At 43.3% G+C, this 21,653-nt stretch overlaps 1 protein-coding gene across 1 annotated transcript in view; it reads left to right on the forward strand.

Annotated features, from left to right (window-relative positions):
• Positions 1–21,653, forward strand: part of STOX1 (storkhead box 1) — a 54,825-nt gene that overhangs the window by 12,453 nt on the left and 20,719 nt on the right. The gene's annotated exons all lie outside the window — the stretch shown is intronic.

The following is a 21,653-nucleotide window of genomic DNA, read 5'->3' on the forward strand; positions in this document are numbered from 1 at the left end:
TGGACACTCACTGATCTGGGGGGCTCATCTTTCAGTGTCATATATTTTTGCCTTTTAACACTGCTCATGGGCTTTTTTTTTTTTTTCGCTCATGGGCTTCTTGAGGCAAGAATACTAGGGTGGTTTCCCATTCCCTTCTCTAGTGGACCATGTTTTGTCATCGCTTCACTGAGTCATGCAAGCCCTTTCACTGACAAAGCTGTGATCCATTGATCATTTTGGTTAACTTTCTGTGATTGTGGTTTTCATTCTGTAGTCTGTGGGACTGTAGTTCTTGTTTCTGTTTGCCCTATGATGGATGAAGATAAGAGGCTTAGGCAGGCTTCCTGATGGGAGGGACTGGCTGTGGGGAAAACTAGGTCTTGTTCTGGTAGGCAGAACCAAGCTCAGTTCAGTTGCTCAGTCGTGTCTGACTCTTTGCAACCCCATGGACTGCAGCATGCCAGACTTCCCTGTCCATCACTAACTCCCAGACCCTGCTCAAACTCATGTCCATCCATTTGGTGATGCCATTTATCCATCTCATCCTTTGTGGTCCACTTCTCCTCCTTCCTTCAATCTTTCCCAGCATCAGGGTCTTTTCCAATGAATCAACTCTTCAACATCTGGCATCAGGTGGCCAAAGTATTGGAGCTTCAGCATCAGTCCTTCCAATGAATATTCAGGACTAATTTCCTTTAGGATTGACTGTCTTGATCACCTTACCGTCCAAGGTACTCTTAAGAGTCTTCTCCAATACCACAGTTCAAAAGCATCAATTCTTCGGTGCTCAGCTTTCTTTATGGTCCAACTCTCACATCCATACATGACTACTGGAAAAACCATAACTTTGATTAAATAGACCTTTGTCTGCAAAGTAATGTCCCTGCTTTTTAATCTGCTGTCTAAGTTGGTCACAGCTTTTCTTCCAAGAAGCAAGCATCTTTTACTTTCATGGCTGCAGTCACCATCTGCAGTGATTTTGGAGCCCAGGAAAATAAAGTCTGTCACTCTTTCCATTGTTTCCCCATTTATTTGCCATGAAGTGATAGGGCCTGATGCTCTGATCTTTGTTATTGAATGTTGAGTTTTAAGCCAGCTTTTTTACTCTCCTCTTTCACTTTCAAGAGGCTCTTTAGTTCCTCTTTGCTTTCTGCCATACGGGTGGTATCATCTGCATGTCTGAGATTATTGATATTTCTCCCAGCAGTCTTGATTCCAGCTCGTGATTCATCCAGCCCAGTGTGTCTCTTGATGTATTCTGCATAGAAGTTAAATAAGCAGGGTGAATGCATACAGCCTTGTCGTACTCCTTTCCTGATTTTGAACCAGTCTGTTGTTCTATGTTCAGTTCTAACTGTTGCTTCTTGACCTACATACAGGTTTCTCAGGAGGCAGGTCACGTGATCTGGTATTCCCATCTCTTTAAGAATTTTCCACAGTTTGTTGTGATCCACACAGTCAAAGGCTTTGGCATAGTCAATAAAGAAGAAATAAATGTTTTTCTGAAACTCTCTTGCTTTTTCGATGATCCAATGGATGTTGGCAATGTGATCTCTGGTTCCTCTGCCTTTTTAAAATCCAGATCGAACTTTTGGAAGTTCTCGGTTCATGTCCTGTTGAAGCCTGGCTTGGAGAATTTTGAGCATTACTTTGCTAGCGTGTGAGATGAGTGCAATTGTGCAGTAGTTTGAGCATTCTTTGGCATTGCCTTTCTTAGGGATTGGAATGAAAACTGATCTTTTCCAGTCCTGTGGCCACTGCTGAGTTTTCCAAATTTGCTGGCATATTGAGTGCAGCACTTTCACAGCATCATCTTTTAGGATTTGAAATAGCTCAACTTGAATTCCATCACCTCTACTAGCTTTGTTCATAGTGATGCTTCCCAAGGCCCACTTGACTTCACATTCCAGGATGTCTGGCTATAGGTGAGTGATCACACCATTGTGATTATCTGGGTCATTAAGATCTTTTTTGTATAGTTCTTCTGTATATTCTTTTTTTTTCTATTTTTTTTTTTCTGTATATTCTTAAATCTACTTCTCACTTCCACTGTATAATCGTTAGGGATTTGATTTAGGTTATACCTAAATGGTCTAGTGGTTTTCCCTACTTTCTTTAATTTAAGTCTGAATTTGGCAATAAAGATTTCATGATCTGAGCCACAGTCAACTCCCGGTCTTGTTTTTGCTGACTGTATAGAGCTTCTCCATCTTCGGCTGCAAAGAATATAATCAATCTGATTTCGGTGTTGACCATCTGGTGATGTCCATGTGTAGAGTCTTCTCTTGTGTTGTTGGAAGATGGTGTTTGCTATAACTAGTGCATTCTCTTGGCAGAACCCTATTAGCTTTTACCCTGCTTCATTCTATACTACAAGGTCAAATTTGCCTGTTACTCTAGGTGTTTCTTGACTTCCTACTTTTGAGTTCCAGTCCCCTATAAAGGAAATACAATAAACTGTGGAAAATTCTGAAGGAGATGGGAATACCAGACCACCTGACCTGCCTCTTGAGAAACCTATATGCAGGTCAGGAAGCAACAGTTAGAACTGGACATGGAACAACAGACTGGTTCCAAATAGGAAAAGGAGTACGTCAAGACTGTATATTGGCACCCTGCTTATTTAACTTATATGCAGAGTACATCATGAGAAATGCTGGAAGAAGCACAAGCTGGAATCAAGATTTCTGGGAGAAATATCAATAACCTCAGATATGCAGATGACACCACCCTTATGGCAGAGAGTGAAGAGGAACTGAAAAGCCTCTTGATGAAAGTGAAAGAGGAGAGTGAAAAAGTTGGCTTAAAGCTCAACATTCAGAAAACTAAGATCATGGCATCTGGTCCCATCACCTCATGGGAAATAGATGGGGAGACAGTGGAAACAGTGGCAGACTATTTTTTTGGGGTCCAAAATCACTGTGGATGGTGACTGCAGCCATGAAATTAAAAGATGCTTACTCCTTGGAAGGAAAGTTATGACCAACCTAGATAGCATATTAAAAAGCAAAGACATTACTTTGCCAACAAAGGTTCATTTGGTCAAAGCTATGGTTTTTCCAGTGGTCATGTATGGATGTGAGAGTTGGACTGTGAAGAAAGCTGAGTGCCGAAAAATTGATGCTTTTTTTTTTTTTTTTTTAAATTAATGCTTTTGAACTGAGGTGTTGGAGAAGACTCTTGAGAGTCCCTTGGACTGCAAGGAGATCCAACCAGTCCATCCTAAAGGAGATCAGTCCTGGATGTTCACTGGACGGACTGATGTTGAAGCTGAAACTCCCAATACTTTGGCCACCTCATGCGAAGAGTTGACTCATCGGAAAAGACCCTGATGTTGGGAGGGATTAGGGGCAGGAGGAGAAGGGGCCGACAGAGGATGAGATGTCTGGACAGCATCACTGACTCGATGGGCATGAGTTTGGGGAGACTCCGGGAGTTTGGGATAGACAGGGAGGCCTGGCGTGCTGTGACTCATGGGGTCACAAAGAGTCGGACACGACTGAGCGACTGAACTGAACTGAACTGATAAAGGAGAAGGACATCTTTTTTTGGTGTTAATTCTAAAAGGTCTTGTAGGTCTTCATAGCACCGTTCAACTTCAGCTTCTTCACCATTACTGGTTGGGGCATAGACTTGGATTACCATGATATTGAATGGTTTGCCTTGGAAACGAACAGAGATCATTCTGTCATTTTTGAGATTGAATCCAAGTACTGCATTTTGGACTCTTTTGTTGACCATGATGGTGACTCCATTTCTTCTAAGGGATTCTTGCCCACAGTAGTAGATATAATGGTCATCTGAGTTAAATTCACCCATTCTAGTCCATCTTAGCTCGCTGATTCCTAGATCTGATAGACAGAGTGCCTGAAGAATTATCAATGGAGATTGTCCAGGAGACAGGGAGCAAGATCATCCCCAAGAAAAAGAAATGCAAAAAAGCAGAATGGCTGGCTGAGGAGGCCTTACAAATAGCTGTGAGAAGAAGAGAAGCCAAAAGCAAAGGAGAAAAGGAAAAATATACCCATTTGAATGCAGAGTTCCAAAGAATAGCAAGGAGAGATAAGAAAGCCTTCTTCAGTGATCAGTGCAAAGAAATAGAGGAAAAAAATAGGATGAGAAAGACTAGAGAGCTCTTCAAGAAAACTGGAGATACCAAGGGAACGTTTCATGCAAAATGGGCACAATAAAGAACAGAAATGTTATGGACCTAACAGAAGCAGAAGATATTAAGAAGAGGTGGCAAGAATACACAGAAGAACGGTACAATAAAGATCTTCATGACCCAGATAATCATGATGGTGTGACCACTCACCTAGAGCCAGACATCCTGGAATGTGAAGTCAAGTGGGCCTTAGGAATCATCACTACGAACAAAGCTAGTAGAGGTGATGGAATTCCAGTTGTGCTATTTCAAATCCTAAAAGATGATGCTGTGAAAGTGCTGCACTCAATATGCCAGCAAATTTGGAAAACTCAGCAGTGGCCACAGGATTGGAAAAGATCAGTTTTCATTCCAATCCCTAAGAAAGGCAATGCCAAAGAATGCTCAAACTACTGCACAATTGCACTCATCTCACATGCTAGCAAAGTAATGCTCAAAATTCTCCAAGCCAGGCTTTAGCAATACGTGAACTGTGAACTTCCAGCTGTTCAAACTGGGTTTAGAAAAGGCAGAGGAACCAGAGATTAAATTGCAAGATCATCAAAAAAGTGAGAGAGTTCTAGAAAAACATATATTTCTGCTTTATTGACTATGCCAAAGCCTTTGACCTTGTGGATCACAACAAACTGTGGAAAATTCTGAAAGAGATGGGAATACCAGATCACACACAGAGTAAACTGTGGAAAATTCTGAAAGAGATGGGAATACCAGATCACGTGACCTGCGTCCTGAGAAATCTGTATGCAGGTCAGGAAGCAACAGTTAGAACTGGACATGGAACAACAGACTGGTTCAAATAGGAAAAGGAGTACATCAAGGCTGTATATTGTCACCCTGCTCATTTAACTTATATGCAGAGAATATAATGAGAAACGCTGGGCTGGATGAAACACAAGCTGGAATCAAGATCGCTGGGAGAAATATCAATAACCTCAGATATGCAGATGATACCACCCTATGGCAGAAAGTGAAGAAGAACTAAAGAGCCTCTTGATGAAAGTAAAAGAGGAGAGTGAAAAAGTTGGCCTAAAGCTCAACATTCAGAAAACTAAGATCGTGGTATCTGGTCCCATCACTTCATGGCAAATAGATGGAGAAACAGTGGAAACAGTGGCAGACTTTATTTTTTGGGGCTCCAAAATCACTGCAGATGGTGACTGCAGTCATGAAATGAAATGTCGTTTACTCCTTGGAAGAAAAGTTATGACCAATCTAGACAGCATATTAAAAAGCAGAGACATTACTTTGCCAACAAAGGTCCATCTAGTCAAGGCTGTGGTTTTTCCAGTAGTCATGTATGGATGTAAGATTTGGACTATAAAGAAAGATGAGTACCAAAGAATTGATGCTTCTCAAATATGGTGTTGGAGAAGACTCTTGAGAGTCCTTTGGACTGCCAGGAGATCCAACCAGTCCATCCTAAAGGAATCAGTCCTGGGTGTTCATTGGAAGGACTGACGCTGAAGCTGAAATTCCAGTACTTTGGCCACCTGATGCAAAGTTCTGACTCATTGGAAAAGACCCTGATGCTGGGAAAGATTAAAGGCAGGAGGAGAAGGGGATGACAGAGGATGGGATGGTTGGATGGCATCACCAAGTCAATGCACATGAGTTTGAGCAAATTCTGGGAGTTGGCGATGGACAGGGAGGCCTGGCGTGCTGCAGTCTATGGGGTCACAAAGAATTGGACATGACTGAGCAACTGAACTGAACTCTGTGTATTCTTGCCACCTTTTCTTAAATCTTCTGCTTCTTTTGGATCCATACTTTTTCTTTCCTTTATTGTGTCCATCTTTGCCTGAAATATTCCCTTGGTATCTCTAATTTTCTTAAAGAGAAAATTAGACCACTTATAACCACTGGATCAAAGTGCTATAGAGGTTAGTGGCTACTTGTGCACTTCATAGAGCTGAAAACAGTCTTCTCAAGAGGAAGCCTGGTTCTCCAGCTCAGGGCACTTCACAAGGACAGTGCCTTCTGTTTTCGGTCTTACTCCTTCATCCTGCACAGTGGATTATGGCATAATTTTAGGGCATTATTTCCCAAAGTGTGGCATGTACAGCATTCGTAGTGGTAACACAACTTGATTTAGACATACATTTAAACATTCTCTTACTGAACTAAGGTACATTCTTTTGAACAAATGGCACTGATTTTCTGCTAATAGCAGGGACATCAAGTTTTCTCAGTAATTTTTTTTTTTTAGTAATATTTTCATAATGTAGATTTGGAGATAAATATTACATATATGGATAGGTCCCAAATCTCAAATATGGCCCAAATGATTGATGTTTAGGAAACAGTGGACTGGGGTTTCTAAGACATTAACTTTTCAACTTCACTAAACTGCCAGGAAACCCTTGGTGGCTTTTGTGTTGCAAAAGCTCCCTTGGAGTTAAATTCTGTGTTCAGTTCAGTTCAGTCACTCAGTCGTGTCTGACTCTTTGCGACCCCATGAGCTGCAGCATGCCAGGTCTCCCTGTCCCACACCAACTCCTGGAGTCCACCCAAACTCATGTCCATGGAGTCAGTGATGCCATCCAACCATCTCATCCTTTGTCATCCCCTTCTCCCCCTGCCCTCAATCTTTCCCAGCATTAGGGTCTTTTATAATGAGTCAGCTCTTCACATCAGGTGGCCAAAGTATTGGAGTTTCAGTTTCAACATTAGTCCTTCCAATGAACACCCAGGACTGATCTCCTTTAGGATGGACTGGTTGGATCTCCCTGCAGTCCAAGGGACTCTCAAGAGTCTTCTCCAACACTTCAGTTCAAAAGCATCAATTCTTCGGTGCTCAGCTTTCTTTATAGTCCAACTCTCACATCCATACATGACCACTGTAAAAACCATAGCCTTGACTAGATGGACCTTTATTGACAAAGTAATGTCTCTGCTTTTTAACATGCTGCCTAACTTTTCTTCCAAGGAGTAAGCGTCTTTTAATTTCATGGCGGTAGTCACCATCTGCAGTGATTTTGGAGCCCCAAAAAATAAAGTCTCTCACTGTTCCCCCATCTATTTACCATGAAGTGATGGGACCAGATGCCATGATCTTAGTTTTCAGAGTGTTGAGCTTTAAACCAACTTTTTCAATATCCTCTTTCACTTTCATCAAGAGGTTCCTTAGTTCCTCTTCACTTTCTGCCATAAGGGTGGTGTCATCTGCATATCTGAGGTGATTGATATTTCTCCCAGCAATCTTGACCCCAGTTTGTGCTTCTTCCAGCTCAGCATTTCTCATGATGTACTCTGCATATAAGCTAAATAAGCAGGGTGACAATATACAGCTTTCTTGTACTCCTTTTCCTACCTGGAACCATTCTGTTGTTCCATGTCCAGTTCTGACTATTGCTTCCTGACCTGCATACAGGTTTTTCAAGAGACAGGTCAGGTGGTCTGGTATCCCCATCTCTTTCAGAATTTTCCACAGTTTATTGTGATCCACACAGTCAAAGGCTTTGGCATTGTCAATAAAGCAGAAATAGATGTTTTTCTGGAACATTCTTGCTTTTTGGATGATCCAGTGAATGTTGGCAATTTGATCTCTGGTTCCTCTGCCTTTTCTAAAACCAGCTTGAACATCTGGAAGTTCACGGTTCATGTACTGCTGAAGCCTGGCTTGGAGAATTTTGAGCATTACTTTACTATCGTCTGAATTGAGTGCAATTACACAGTAGTTTGAGCATTCTTTGGCATTGCCTTTCTTAGGGATTGGAATGAAAACTGGCCTTTTCCAGTCCTGTGGCCACTGATGAGTTTTTTCCAAATTCGCTGGCATATTGAGTGCAGCACTTTCACAGCATCATCTTTTAGGATTTGAAATAGCTCAACTGGAATTCCATCACCTCCAGTAGCTTTGTTGGTAGTGATGCTTTCTAAGGCCCCCTTGACTTCACATTCCAGGATGTCTGGCTCTAGGTGAGTGATCACACCATCATGATTAACTGGGTTATGAAGATCTTTATTGTACAGTTCTTCTGTGTATTCTTGCCACCTCTACTTAATATCTTCTTCTTCTGTCAGGTCCATACCATTTCTGTTCTTTATTGAGCCCGTCTTTGCAGGAAATGTTCCCTTGGTATCTCTAATTTTCTTGAAGAGATTTCTAGTCTTTCCCATTCTATTGTTTTCCTCTATTTCTTTGCATTGATCACTGAGGAAGGCTTTCTTATCTCTCCTTGCTATTCTTTGGAACTCTGCATTCAAATGGGAATATCTTTCTTTTTTTCCTTTGCTTTTTGCTTCTCTCTATTCACAGCTATTTGTAAGGCCTCCTCAGACAGCCATTTTGCTTTCTTGCATTTCTTTTTCCTAGGGATGGTCTTTATCCCTATCTCCTGTACAGTGTCACGAACCTCTGTCCATAGTTCATCGGGCACTCGTCTATCAGTTTAGTCCCTTAAATCTATTTGTCACTTCCACTGTATAATCATAAGGGATTTGATTTAGGTCATACCTGAATGGTATAGTGGTTTTCTCCACTTCAATTTAAGTCTGAATTTGGCAATAAGGAGTTCATTATCTGAGCCACAGTCAACTCCCGGTCTTGTTTTTGCTGACTGTATAGAGCTTCTCCATCTTTGGCTGCAAAGAATATAATCAGTCTGATTTCGGTGTTGGCCATCTGGTGATGTCCATGTGTAAAGGCTTCTCTTGTGTTGTTGGAAGAGGGTGTTTGCTATGACCAGTGCGTTCTCTTGGTAGAACTCTATTAGCCTTTGCCCTGCTTCATTCTGTACTCCAAGGCCAAATTTGCCTGTTTTTCAGGTGTTTCTTGACTTCATACTTTTGCATTTCGGTCCCCTATAATGAAAAGGATATCTTTTTTGGATGTTAGTTCTAAAAGGTCTTGTAGGTCTTCATAGAACCTCTCAACTTCAGCTTTTTCAGCATTACTGGTCGGGGCATAGGCTTGGATTACCGTAATATTGAATGATTTGCCTTGGAAACGAATAGAGATTATTTTGTCGTTTTTGATATTGCATCCAAGTGCTGCATTTCAGACTCTTTTGTTGACTATCATGGCTATTCCATTTCTTCTAAGGGATTCCTGCCCACAGTAGTGGATCAAGTGGTCATTTTGAGTTAAATTCACCCATTCCAGCCCATTTTAGTGCGCTGATTCCTAGAATGTCGACACTCACTCTTGCCATCTCCCGTTTGACCACTTCCAATTTGCCTTGATTCATGGACCTAACATTCCAGGTTCCTATGCAGTAGTGCTCTTTACAGGATCAGACCTTGCTTCTATCACCAGTCATATTTGCAACCGACTGTTGTTTTTGTTTTGGCAACATCCCTTCATTCTTTCTTAAGTTATTTCTCCACTGATCTCCAGTATCATATTGGGCACCTGCTGACCTGGAGAGTTCATCTTTCAGTGTCCTAACTTTTTGCCTTTTCATACTGTTCATGGGGTTCTCAAGGTAAGAATACTGAAGTGGTTACACCCTCATTTTAAAGTTGACACTTTTGTCAGTAGCTGAGATTCCACCACATCTTGTTTGTTTATACTTAGACCTTAGTGTGGTTCTGCTTGGCTTCTGGCCATACGGGGGCCATGAGGAAAGGCTGTAGCACATACTGACTGGGACTGCCAGCTCCAGTTACACAGATTGGAGAAATAGAGAATGAGGGTTGAAAGCAGGAAGGGTGGGAAGTGTTTTTTCCTTCTGACACCTACTAATTCTCTGATTCTCTGACAACTGGGTGTTGCACAATTAGCTCTGAGTAATTAGTGTCAGATTCTACAGACTTCAGGGTTCAGTCCCATAAGACTGTCCTCCCTTCAGATGTCAGTTGAAAGTATTAGGTCCCCAGGTTATCAGACTTCTACTTGCTTACAGATGTTCAAGCTGGTTTTAGAAAAGGCCGAGGAACCAGAGATCAAATTGCCAATATCCACTGGATCATCGAAAAAGCAAGAGAGCTCCAGAAAAACATCTATTTCTGCTTTATTGACTACGCTAAAGCCTTCAACTGTGTGGATCACAATAAACTGTGGAAAATTCTGAAAGAGATGGGAATACCAGACCACCTGACCTGCCTCTTGAGAAACCTGTATGCAGGTCAGGAAGCAACAGTCAGAACTGGACATGGAACAGACTGGTTCCAAATAGGAAAAGGAGTATGTCAAGGCTGTATATTGTCACCCTGCTTATTTAACTTATATGCAGAGTACATCATGAGAAACGCTGGAAGAAGCACAAGCTGGAATCAAGATTTCTGGGAGAAATATCAATAACCTCAGATATGCAGATGACACCACCCTTATGGCAGAGAGTGAAGAGGAACTAAAAAGCCTCTTGATGAAAGTGAAAGAGGAGAGTGAAAAAGTTGGTTTAAAGCTTAACATTCAGAAAACTAAGATCATGGCATCTGGTCCCATCACCTCGTGGGAAATAGATGGGGAGACAGTGGGAACAGTGGCAGACTTCATTTTTTTGGGCTCCAAAATCACTGTGGATGGTGACTGCAGCCATGAAATTAAAAGACGCTTACTCCATGGAAGGAAAGTTATGACCAACCTAGATAGCATATTAAAAAGCAGAGACATTACTTTGCCAACAAAGGTTCGGCTGGTCAAGGCTATGGTTTTTCCAGTGGTCATGTATGGATGTGAGAGTTGGACTGTGAAGAAAGCTGAGTGCCGAAAAATTGATGCTTTTTTTTTTTTTTTTTTAAATTAATGCTTTTGAACTGAGGTGTTGGAGAAGACTCTTGAGAGTCCCTTTGACTGCAAGGAGATCCAACCAGTCCATCCTAAAGGAGATCAGTCCTGGGTGTTCACTGGAAGGACTGATGCTGAACCTGAAACTCCAGTACTTTGGCCACCTCATGAGAAGAGTTGACTCATTGGAAAAGACCCAGATGCTGGGAGGGATTGGGAGCAGGAGGAAAGGATGAGATGGCTGGATGGCATCACCATCCATGAGTGATGGTGGGCATGAGTTTGAGTAAACTCTGGGAGTTGGTGATGGACAGGGAGGCCTGGCGTGCTGTGATTCATGGGGTTGCAAAGTTGGACACGACTGAGCGACTGAACTGAACTGAACTTGCTTACAAAATCAAGAGTTCTCACAACCACCCTCCCCAGGTTTAAAAATTTTCTTGAACAACTCGAACTTAAAAAAGTGCTTTATTTACTGTTACCTCTTTATTGGTTCTTTGGTGGTAAAGAATCTGCCGACCAATGCAGGAGATATAAGAGGTGCGGGTTTAGTCCCTGGGTGGGGAGGATCCCCAGGAGTAGGAAATGGCAACCCACTCTAGTATTCTTGCCTGGAAGATTCCATGGACAGAGGAGCTTGTCAGGCTGTAGTCCATGGGGTAAGAAAGTCTTGAACACGACCGAGTGACTGAAGACCAGTTTATCATAAAGGACACAACTCGGGAAGAGCTAAATGAAAGAGTTGAATAGGACAAGGTGGAGGAGAGAGGCTCAAGGTTTCATGGCCTCTCCAACACCTGATGTATTCACCAACCTGGAAGCTCTCCTAACTCTATTGTTTAGGAGTTTTTATGGAGGTTTCATTACATATACATGATTTATTAAGTTATTGGCCACTGGTGATCAGTGCAGTTTCCAGCCCCTTATCCATCCCCATAAGTTGCAGAGTAGGCTGAAAGTTCCAAGCTCCTAATCAAGGCATGGTCTTCCTGGCATCCAGCCCCCATCCTGAGGCTCTCTAGGGGCCTGCCAATTACCTTTATCACTCATGAAATTCCACAGGTTTTAGGAGCTCTGTGCCAGGAACTAGGGACAAAGACCAGTGTGATATGCTAAGAGGGAACAGGTTTCCACACCAAGTCGAATGCAACTCCATCCTTGCAAAAAGATAGAAGAGGGAGTCTCAACATTCTAGGACCTTTGAATACACCGTGAGTAAACTTAATCATCTGGGTCTTAACTCACTTTCTAATATTGTTGTTCTCCAACTGTGGCAGTAAAAAGTCATTTAATTTTAAAATATTTTTATTAGAGCACTGTTGGTTTTTTATTTTTTGATATAGTTATTTGGCTGTACCAGATCTTAGTTGTGACATGCGGATCTAGTTCTTTGACCAGGAGTTGAACCCAGGCCCCTGCATTGGGAACACAGAACTCTGGACCACCAGGGAAATCCTGCATAGTTGCTTTTTCTTTTTTTTTTTTTTTAAAGATGTTTATTTATTTGGCTGCAGCAGATCTTGTTTGTAGCATGTGGGATCTAGTTCCCTGACCAGGGATTGAACCCTGCATTGGGAAAGTGGAGTCTTAGACACTGCACCACCGGGGAAGTTCTTGTTGGTTTTTTAATATCCATCTTTATTAACTTTATCTAGAATTCACACATGACAGTATTCTGGGTAAAAGATTATTCTTTCATCATTTTAAATATGTTATCACACTGCTTTCTAGGGTACACTGTTTCTAGTGAGGAATCAACTGTTAAATCTATTTGGGGTTCCCTTATATGTGATGGATAATTTCTTAGTTCTTTCAAGATTTTATTTTCTTCTTTGAATTTCAGTTTTCTTTCTGATGTGTCTGTGTGTATAGTTATCCTAGTTTAAGGTTTTTGAGCTTCTTGGATGTATAGATTGTTTCTCAGCAAATTTGGCAAGATTTTACAACTATCAAAATTTTTTTTTTTCTGCCCCTCTCTCTTTCCTCCTTACACATAGACTGATGACTTTAAAGGAGTCTTACAGTCCTCTGAGGTTCTGGTTCATTTTTCTTAATTTGTTTTCTGTTTTTTAGAAAGTCAATGTAATCTCTGTTGATTTAATTTCAAGTTCACTGATTCTTCTACCAGTTCAAATGTATTAGCCCCTCTAATGAATTTTACATTTTCCTTATTGTACTTTTCAGCTCCAGGATTTTCATGTAGTTTTTTTATAGTTTATCTTTGTCAATAATCTCTATTTGGCAAGACATTGTCTTCACACTTTATTTCTGTAAACACAGTTTCCTTTAGTTCTTAGAACATAAAATGGCTACTTTGAAGACTAGGCTGTATTAGTGATGTCTAATTCCCCTGCAACATGAAGCCTTTGATATCACTCCTTCAAGTTTGCAGCCTTGGTCATGCACACAGTCTCCCTGAGATGACAGTAGTTTTAGCAGAGCTCTGTTTTCCTGATCTCTTAGTTATGATGTCTGCCTCATTTGGTATTACACTTCTTTTTTTTTTTTGTCATGCTCCATGGTATGTGGGATCTTCAGTTCAGTGGTGTCTGACTCTTTGTGACCCCATGAACCACAGCATGCCAGGCCTCCCTGTCCATCACCAACTCCCAGAGTCCGACACCCAAACCCACGTCCATTGAGTCGGTGATGCCATCCAACCATCTCATCCTCTGTTATCCCCTTCTCCTCCTGCCTTCAGTCTTCCCCAGCATAAGGGTCTTTTCCAATGAGGTAGACCAACTCTCTACAGACAGGGAACTAATAACCTTCTGGGGAGACAGATAATAGTGAAAAATTACAGAACAAATGGGGCTTCCCTGGTGGCTCAGTGGATAAAGAATTCTGCTGCAATGCAGGAGACCTAGATTTGATCCCTAGGTCAGGAAGATCCCCTGGAGAAGGAAATGGCAACCCACTCCAGTATTCTTGCCTGGAGAATTCCATGGACACAGGATCCTGGCAGGTTACAGTCCATGGGGTTGTAACAGTCGGACATGACTTAGTGACTAAACCACCACCACCGCAGATATCAGTATCAGGGAGAGAGAAGTTCCTGGGTCTGAAGTCAGATGGCCAGGATTGGAATGCCAAGTCTGCCACTAGTTTTGAGCCAGTTACTTAGTCTCTGTGGAGCTCAGGTTCCTCATCTATAAGATAGAAACTGTAGAAGTAGCATCGTCTTGGAATGATTTTGAGTTAAAAATCAATGCACACAAAATATTCAGTGCAAGGCTCATCACTGGTTGTTGTTCAGTTCCTCAGTCATGTCCAACTTTTTGCAATCCCCTGGACTGCAGCACTCCAGGCTTCTCTGTCCTTCACTCTCTCCCTGTGTTTGCTCAAACTCATGTCCATTGAGTTGATGATGCCATCCAGCCATCTCATCCTCTGTCACCCCCTTCTCTTGCCCTCAATCTTTCCTAGAATCAGGGTCTTTTCCAAAGAGTTGCTTTTTGCATCAGGTGGCCCAAGTATTGGAATTTCAGCATCAGTCCTTCTAATGGATATTCAGGGTTGGTGTCCTTTAGGATTGACTGGTTGGATCTCCTTGCAGTCCAAGGGACTCTCAAGAGTCTTCTCCAACACCACAGTTTGAAAGCATCTGTTTTTTGTTGCTCAGCCTTCTTTATGGTCCAACTCTCACATCCATATATGACTACTGGAAAAACCATAGCTTTGACTAGATGGACCTTTGTTGGCAGTAATGTCTCTGCTTTTTAATATGCTGTCTAGGTTGGTCATAGCTTTTCTTCCAAGGAGCAAGTGTCTTTTAATTTCATGGCTGCAGTCACCATCTGCAGTGATTTTGGAGCCCAAGAAAATAGTCTCTCACTGTTTCCACTGTTTCTCCATCTATTTGCCATGAAGTGATGGGATGCCATGATCTTAGTTTTTGAATGTTGAGTTTTAAGCCAACTTTTTCACCTCCCATCTTTCACTTTCATCGAGGCTCTTTAGTTCTTCTTCATTTTCTGTCATAAGGGTGATATCATCTGGGTATCTGAGGTTATTGATATTTCTCCAGGCAATCTTGATTCCAGCTTGTGCTTCATCCAGCCCTGCATTTTGCATGACATACTCTGCATATGGACTTCCCTGGTGGCTCAGATGATAAAGTGTCTGCCTACAATGCAGGGGACCCAAGTTCGATACCTGGGTTGGGAAGATCCTCTGCAGAAGGAAATGGCAACCCACCTCCAGTACTCTTGACTGGAAAACCCCATGGACGGAGGAGCATGGTAGGCTACAGTCCTTGGGGTCGCAAAGAGTCGGACATGACTGAGCGACTTCACTTTCACTTTTCTACTCTGCATATGAGTTAAATAAGCAGGGTGACAATACACAGCCTTGACGTACTCCTTTCCCAGTTTGGAACCAGTCTGTGGTTTCATGTCCGGTTCTAACTGTTGCTTCTTGAGCTGTATACAGATTTCTCAAGAGGCAGGTAAGGTCGTCTGGTATTTCTGTCTCTAAGAATTTCTCACAGTTTGTCGTGATCCACACAAAGACTTTGGCGTAGTCAATAAAGCAGAAGTAGATGTTTTTCTGGAACTCTCTTGCTTTTTTGATGATCCAGCAGATGTTGGCAATTTGATCTCTGATTCCTCTGCCTTTTCTAAATCCAGCTTGAACATCTGGAAGTTCATGGTTCATGTACTGTTGAAGCCTGGCTTGGAGAATTTTGAGCATTACTTTGCTAGCGTGTGAGATGAATACAAATGTGCAGTAGTTTGAGCATTCTTTGGCTCCCCAATAAGGAGAACCTGCGCCCCCTGCAGTTGGAAGTGTGGAGTCTGAACCACTGGACATCCCACCAGGGAATTCCCTTACACCATTCTTATTAGGCTCTAATTACCAGCTGACTTTTCTAGTAGTCATTTATGGATGTGAGAGTTGGACCATAAAGAAGGCTGAGCATGGAAGAATTGATACTTTCAAGCTATGGTGCTCACAGAGAAGACTCCTGAGAGTCCCCCTTGGACAGCAAGGAAACCTGTCAATCCTAAAGGAAATCAACCCTGAATATTCATTGGAAGGATTGATGCTGAGGCTGAAACTCCAATACTTGGGCCACCTGATTCAAAGAGCTGACTCATTGGAAAAGACCCTGATGCTGGGAAAGATTGAGGGCCAAGAGGAGAAGGGGGTGACAGAGGATGAGATGGTTGGATGGCATCACTAACTCAATGGACATGGGTTTGAGCCAACTCAGGGAGATAGTGAAGGACAGGGAAGCCTGGCGTACTGCACTTCATGGGGTTGCAAAGAGTCAGACACCACTTAGGGACTGAGCAACAACAACCAGCTGATTGTTGTGTTGATTTCAACAATATTAGGGAGCAAACATGCTCACCAGTCTGGTCCAATTAAATTCTGGCAGGGATTTTTTTTTTGAGGTCAATCTTTGAGGTTTTTTTCTGACCCCAGGGGGACTCTTCTTAGCTGAGCTGTCTTCATGAGTGCCTTTAGGCTTGAACTTTCCTAAACACTTTTCAAATAACACCCATTCCTTTGGGGAGTGCTTTGGAAATTTTTCTTCTGGACCCCCTCTGCACTCTGGGCAAAATGAGCCACTGCTTTGGCTGCTGGACCCAAGTTGAAGACCAGCTTGCTTTCCCAGGTCAGAACTTAGGAGTGAGATGAGGTAAAGGTGGTTGGAGTCTCAGTATTCTTGGACTGTGGCTCCTGGGATAGAGCCAGGAGTGGGTGGGTAGAGGCTGTGGAGAGGAAGGGAACCCCAAATCTCCCAGCCACACTCACCAAGAATTTAAATTTAGCCTCTTTGGCTTGGAGTTGGAGGGGATGGAAAATTCTGGCAGCTTGCCCCTCCCAGCGAGATATAGTAAACCTGATTGAGCTGAGGAGAGGGAGCCCTGACTTCTTGGCCATATTTGCCTGAAGTGGGACTTTCATCGAACTGAAAGTGGAGGGACACGTTGGGGAGGGAGAAGGCGTTGGTTCAATTCCCACAAAATCTCATGGCTGTTAACAAGTTGTACAAGATTTTCTTGAATAAATGTTTCCTTGTTTGGTGTATACTGTTAGAAAAATTTCCAGAGACTTGGAATAGTTGTTCTTATAGTTTCCACCAGCTTTGTTTTGCTAGGAAGTGGTTCACAGAGTTCTTCAAACTGACATCCTGAAGTGGAACCAGATTGATAATTCCTTACCAAACAACAACATCAGTCCTGGGGTGACTCCATGAGAATTGGTTAGAGAAACCTCCCACACCAGTGGGTGGACATTCCATTGGTGTAGGAGAGAAACACTGATTTTTCTCTGCTTTTACACAGGAGAAACCCAATTGCCCTTCCTTCATTTCCTTCATTTGCTTTTGTTATTTGGAGACAGGATGAGAAGCACTCTGGTTCTCTAACTTTTTGCAGTGCAAACACATCTCTCTAGGGGTCAGGTAAGCTCCAGCTTTTTGACCTAGAAATGTCTCCAAGGTCCTGGATCTCATTTTCCCTTGAAATATAAACACATACCTCCAGGGTTGGGTGAATCTGGAGTTCACTATCTATATAGTTTCAAATTAATTTCCTAAGACTTGCTGTTAGCCCAGGATCCCAAGTTTTCAGCAGATTTTTTTAAAATGAACAAAACCCCCGCTCTGCAGAAGCACAAAACTATTTTCTCTCTATCCCGCATTTCCACCTCTTATGTTTTTCCATGATTGGCACCTGGTAAATTTTCCCATAATATGCCTCTCTATTGGTCATTTTGTTTTAGTCAGACCAGTGGGAGCTAGGACCAAATCCACTGGGTTTACCTTAAACAGCACTTACCCATCAGGACTCCCAAGGGCAGGATAAGATCAGTCCCACTGTGTTGGTTTTAGTCCCTGCCTCCAAGACGACTCCTGTTTTATTTTTTTATTTATTTATTTATTTATTTTACGACTCCTGTTTTAGTCAGTTGAACTAATCTCATTTACTATGATGTCTATCCGGCTTCCCTGGTAGCTCAGATGGTAAAAAATCTGCCTGCCTCACAGGAGACTCGGGTTCAATCCCTGGGCCAGGAAGATCCTCTGGAAAAGGGATCCCACTCCAGTATTCTTGCCTGGAGAATCCCTTGGACAGAGGAGCCTGGCGAGCTACAGTCCATGGAGTCACAAAGAGTTGGACACGACTGAGCGGCTAACACACACACACACACACAAAGTCTCCCAGGTGGTGCTAGTGGTAAAGAACCCTCCTGCCAATGCAGGAGACATAAGAGTCGCAGGTTCAATCTCTGGGTTGGGAACATCCCCTGGAGGAGGGCATGGCAACCCACTCCAGTATTCTTGCCTGGAGAATCCCATGGACAGAGGAGCCTGGCGGGCTGCAGTCCATGGGGGCGCAGAGTCCGGCGTACCTGAAGCGACTTAGACTGCCTGGTGGCTTCCTCAGGTTTCTGCACTAATCTTGCATACCTGGGACCAAGGTACGCACCCAGGTAAAGCTGGATATATTATTACTTTGCACAGACTTTGCCATGACCTTCAAGAAGGAAATCTATGGCAAATTCTATCACACATATAACTGGCCTCAGTGAGTGGAAGTTGCCACGAATGCCTTTGAGGATAAGGCAGGGTTGTGAATTACATCAGTTAAAGTCAGGATAGATTTCATACCATTTTCCTATTTTTTTATACCATTTTTCTAATGGAAGAGCTCCCATCGTAGGTAAGCTTCCCACAGAGTACCTGTCTATCCGGGTATTTCCTTAAAACCCTTGAAATTTCTGATAACCATCTGCAGGTGTAAGTAAGTGTTTTTACCAGAGATAAATTAATGCCCGCCTTTCATACATCCAGCTGCAGAGGGCACACAGGGTACCCCTGAGAACAAGGAGTTTCCAATTATGAGAGCTCCCCAATTGAGCTGTCCATCATTTAGGCAGCACAAGTGGGCAGGATCCCTTCTGGGCCCTCTGACCTCCCTCCAGTGGATACATCTGGGGACTCTACACTTCAACCCAGATAATTCAGGTCAGTTCAGTTCTTGTTTTCATTGTAGTTTCAAGCAGTCCTGCTTGCTCATGCCGTCAGTTCATCTGTCCCTGCAATGTGGAGGCTATTTGGAGGTATTCTGCATGGAAACGCCTGTCTGGTCAGCGTCAGGCAGTGGTCAGTTTGAATTTGGGGATGTTCACAATAGCACAGAGGGCAGGGAGGAAAGGGGTCACGGGGCTGCTAGTCAGGAGAACCTAGAGGCGTGGCTTTGCCCTGGGAGGGGATGCTTCAGGAGCAGATTCTGAAAAACAGATCATTAATCTCTGCCCCCACCCCCCTAGCTTCCCAAGCCTCAAGGTTTCCCTTGCCTGGAGCCTTGCTTTTTTCTTTCCCTCCATTGTTATAAAACCAGTGTTTCTCATCACTGCAACTTCACAGGTTTCTTCCCCCATCCTCCTGTCTCACGCAGACCTTTCCTCAGGAGGGTGTGTGCAAGAGAGGCAGAAAACCTCCTTACAGAACATCTTCATACAGTTCAAACAGACTTAACTATTAAACCTAAATCTCCTAGGACCCTTTTCAGGCACACCAATCTGGGATTGTTGTTAGGGGACAGAAAGGAAGCTACTTTATGTCCAGGACAATGGTCAATGCAGAATTTTGAATTAGAAATTTTTTTGAAATAGATCTGTATGGCCCTCACCCTTGTCATCCTAGAGTGATCCAGTGGAAAGATTCAAAAGTGGGTCTGAAACCATTTACCTCATATTGGGATTCGAACCCAGCCAAAACCCAGTTTGGGACTTAAACCCATATGGCTGGGACTCAAACCCAGCCAAAACCCACAGTACCTGGTTTCAGGACCTAATGAAGCTCAGGTTCTTAATATCTCATCACAGAAAGAATTCAGCGAGAGACAAAGTGATAGCTAAAAAGTGGATTTATTTAGATACAGAGAGAAGCACCCTCCACAGACAGAGTGTGTGTGGACCATCACAGAGGGTGAACGCGGCCACGAAATTTGGTGTGGTTAGTTTTTATAGGCTGGGTAGTTTCATATGCTATGGGAGGATTATGCCAACTGTTTTGGGGAAGGGGTGGAGATTTCCAGGATTTGGGCCACCACCCACTCCTTGGTCTTTTAACAGTGCCCTGGAACTGTCATGGCACCTCTGGGTGTCATTTCACTTGTGGACTGAGGATTAAGGTCTAGCCTTGTCTACCTTCTTGGTCCCATTTGATTCCAATCGGTTTATGTTGTGTCCTTGGGCTATGTCATTCTTTCAAAAGTTGTGCCGTGCCCTGCCCCCTTCCCTCCTATTACAGATCAGCCCTCTTGGTGAAGGCTGCATTGAATGATCAAGCTGCCTTAGGAGGTGTAAGGTGAAAGGGGAGTCAGACCAGCAGCTGATTGGTAGTGACCTCAGCCTGAACCAGAAAAGGCACACGTTGCCCTGACAGCAAATTTCAGAAAGCCGAACCCAAGAAGCCAACATCAGTAACACCTTCCCTAGTGGGTGGATGGGCCGTGCTTCTCTTGATTGGACCTTCCTCAACTCGCAGCTTCACTAGGAACACTGCCGGGCAAGACAGGCTTTCCTGATGGGCAGTGACCTCTTCAGAAAACTGGCCTTTCCACAGGCTTCTGTGCTAATGCTGACAAGTCCACCCAGCATTCATGATCTGTCTTCCACAGCTCACGGCCCCACAAAAGGGTGTCTTTCAACAGTTTCAGAGTCCAAGTTCTGCTCAGGGAGCTGGGAGACCACACTTTTTTTAGTTTAGCAAAGCTTGAAAGCCACAACAGGCATCAGGTGAGCCTGACCCAGGCAATTGAGGGAAACCTTGTGAATCTGTGATTCCCTCTGACTAGCCAGTCAACAAATCAGCAGCTTTTCCTTGCTTGGGGCAGCAGAGGGGATAGCTACCACTTTCTTGGGCAAAGCTGAAACACCACCTGGCTAGCAGGACTTTTCTTGCAAGGATTTTTTCCTAAAGCTCCTTTCACCTGTCTGTCATATGAGTTGACTCACAACTTCATGATATACAAATGAGCGATCTGATTTGTGCAGGAGCTCCTCAGCAAGCTTAAAAGCTGCTTTTCAAAAGGGCATGTGTCTAGTAACCATGTCAGAAACTTCTAAAGTGTACCTTAATCTGGAAACAGCCTTCCTTCTCCTGCTCTCTTGGCTTACTACTACACCTTTCCTGAGGCAACCCTCTAGCCAAAATCCAGTACAGGGACTCGTTCTGTCTCCTACACCTAGAGTCCACGAAGACTGCAGGCCTCCAATTTGATGGTAAGAAGCCAGCAGCTTTCTCCTCATGGCCAGAACCTCAGGGTTAAGGCATCTGTTTCAGCTACAGGTGGCAAAAAGCAAGGGAATCCCACGAACACTTCTTTTTGCATCTTTCTCTGATCGAGGGATGATCCCTCTCAAGCACTTATGACAAGCATATAACATCCAAATCAATTTCTGCCATACATTTGGATGCAGTGGCCCAGAAAACCATGCAAAGCCTTTTTAAAACTCCTCTTTTTTCACACTGCAAATTTTGCACAAACTCCTAGCAGTTAAAGTCAGCATTTACAGGGATAAAAGTCACAGCTGCCAGGAGAAGCCGTTTTCCTCACTGCCAGTGGGGAACGCAGAAGGGAGGCAAACTGCAGGCATGGAGAACAGCCCAGGTTTCACCCTCTGGCCTGCGTGAGGAGACTCTGGCACTGTTCTGCTCACTCACTGACATTTTGCTCAGTCTTCCTCAGTATCTTCATTTACCCTCTGTCCTGTGTCCCCTTCTCCACATGGCTACATGTTGCTGGCGTCCAATAGAGCTCCCAGCATTCCAATCTTGGACGATCATTTCTGGGGTAGGAAAGGATCAGAGGG

Source organism: Cervus elaphus, chromosome 15 (genome assembly GCF_910594005.1).
Source record: "Cervus elaphus chromosome 15, mCerEla1.1, whole genome shotgun sequence".
NCBI lineage: Eukaryota > Metazoa > Chordata > Mammalia > Artiodactyla > Cervidae > Cervus > Cervus elaphus.